This window comes from Schistocerca serialis, chromosome 1 (genome assembly GCF_023864345.2).
Source record: "Schistocerca serialis cubense isolate TAMUIC-IGC-003099 chromosome 1, iqSchSeri2.2, whole genome shotgun sequence".
Lineage (NCBI taxonomy): Eukaryota > Metazoa > Arthropoda > Insecta > Orthoptera > Acrididae > Schistocerca > Schistocerca serialis.
This window is the reverse complement of record NC_064638.1, coordinates 1,229,164,588-1,229,167,034: the sequence shown is the minus strand read 5'-3', so window position 1 is coordinate 1,229,167,034 and position 2,447 is coordinate 1,229,164,588. Positions and strand designations below refer to the sequence as shown.

The 2,447-nt window shown below is 46.3% G+C and overlaps 1 pseudogene; it reads left to right on the top strand.

Moving 5' to 3' along the window:
• The first annotated feature begins 927 nt into the window (after positions 1-927).
• Positions 928-1,045, top strand: LOC126427087 (5S ribosomal RNA; annotated as a pseudogene).
• The last annotated feature ends 1,402 nt before the right edge of the window (positions 1,046-2,447 follow it).

Here is a 2,447-nt window from a genome sequence, read left to right as displayed (position 1 = left end):
CTGCCGCTGCAGATGCAGCACGATGCGCCAGAGCCATACGCCTATTATGAGAGCCATCCCTCTCGGTAGTGCCATGTGGCTGTCCAGAACCCGGTATTCTTTCGACCGTACGTTCTCGTGACCGCTACTTCCAGCAGTCCTGTACATACCTGCTAAGTTTATGTGGCTGATACGAAATTTCAGTACAAATCATCATGTAGATGTAGAAAAACGCCTACCAAGTTTCGTTTATGTCGAAGAACTCCTCCTTTGTAATGCGATTTTTTTCTTCGTCATTATGTGTTAGACCAGAAGAGAAATTTGTCGTTGGTAGGGCATATTCTGTGTCATCAAGTGATCGCCAGTTTAGTATTGGAGGGCAGCGTGGAGTATAAAAATTATAGAGGGAGACCAAGAGATGAATACACTAAACAGATTCAGAAGGATGTAGGTTGTAGTAGGTACTGGGAGATGAAGAAGCTTGCACAGGATAGAGTAGCATGGAGAGTTCCATCAAACCAGTCTCTGGACTGAAGACTACAACAGCATCAACAACAAAATATTAGACCAGAACAATTTTATTACACCTACATCTGCACCTATTTAGGTGCATTAGAAAGCACAAGTATTAACAGAAAAATGGGAACGTCAAAAACACGACACATTACCGTCCATAACATACTGTAGAAAGCGCGATGGCATTCAGGACAACTTCCACACGTATTGGAAAGGAGAAATAGAGATCTTATACGGTTTTCAAAGGAATTTTATACCATTCTTCCGCGCGACCCCTCCCGCCGGAGGTTCGAGTCCTCCCTCGGGCATGGGTGTGTATGTTGTTCTTAGCATAAGTTAGTTTAAATAGTGTGTAAGTCTAGGGACCGATGACCGCAGCAGTTTGATCCCTTAGGAATTCACACACATTTTATGCCATTCTTCTAGCAAAATGGCAACGGCCTTGCCGCAGTGGATACACTGGTTCCAGTCAGATCACCGAAGTTAAGCGCTGTCGGGCGTGGCCAGCACTTGGATGGGTGACCCTCCGGGCCGCCATGCGCTGTTGCCATTTTTCGGGGTGCACTCAGCATCGTGATGCCAATTGAGGAGCTACTCCGACCGAATAGTAGCGGCTCCGGTCAAAGAAAACCGTCATAACGACCGGGAGAGCGGTGTGCTGACCACACGTCCCTCCTATCCGCATCCTCATGTGAGGATGACACGGCGGTCGGTTGGTCCCGATGAGCCACTTGTGGTCTGAAGACGGAGTGTTGCACCAAAATAATGGCGAGTGTTGGTAATTGTGATGGAGGTGAATAACGATCACGCATCCTTCTCTCCAAAGTAGTCCACGAAGGCTAATATTGAGAACTCGTGACTGTGGTTGCCAACAATGGTGCGACAATTTATCACCGTGCTCACAAACCCAGCCCTAGGGAATGCGAGCTGTCTAAAGAGGGGCTCTGTCGCCTTGGAACAAAGCATCACCATTGGAGAACAAACATCGTACCATGGGATGGAGCTCATCATCCCAAACTTTCGCATAATGCTTGGCGGTACTCCGAGCGTGCTGAGTAACCATGGGCGGCAAGGAATATCGTGATATGGCTTCCCAAATCACCACCGAAACCTCGCCAAGTTTCTTTCTTGGGACGTAAGCTCAGTCAGAAATTGAAAACAGTGTAAAGCAAGACTTCTTCCGTAGTTCCATAGTCCAGATTTGAAGGTTATGGCATCACCTTATCCTGTTACAGACATTTTCATTACTGATATGTGGTTTTGTAATTCCAGCCCCCTGCAACAGGAACTCCCTTCGTGTAGTTTTGGTCCTGGCAGGGTTCACGAGTGGGGTGTTCAGTTCTCTAGCGGCTTTTGCAGGAGCTGTGGTCTTAAATTTCTTCACAGTCCTCTTCAGTGACTTCCTGTCATAATCACTCAACATACACTTTCGTCGCGTTGTGACTTAGCGGATGATGTTTTTCCGTTTTCCCTACATGCCGTACAAATCTTGGATACAGTGCCTCTCGAAACGCTCCCTTGATTACGGAAGCCCAACAACAGGAGCACCAATAATTTGCTTACATTCGAATTCGCTTAGCTCCGACATAATACACTTAGTTACACAGGAAACTTTTCTGACCATGACGGACATTTCCAACGGATTGAGGGCGTTACACAGGAGTCGTTCGTGGTTAAATATAACAGCGCAACTTGCAGATTTGGCTAGCATTTGTATTTATACTCAAACATGTATTTTTCGTGGTGTTTCTGTATTTTTATCCAATCCCTGAAGTTACAGTTCTCGTCCCACGCTGATACCATAATGTAGCAAGAGCTCTGCATTGCCAGGAGAGGGTACATGGACTGATTTTTCTTGCAGGCAGATTTCTGCTGCGGTACGGATAACAAGTAAATCACAGTGTGTACGATATCTGATAACGTACTTTTACGTTGAACAAAGCGGGGCGCTA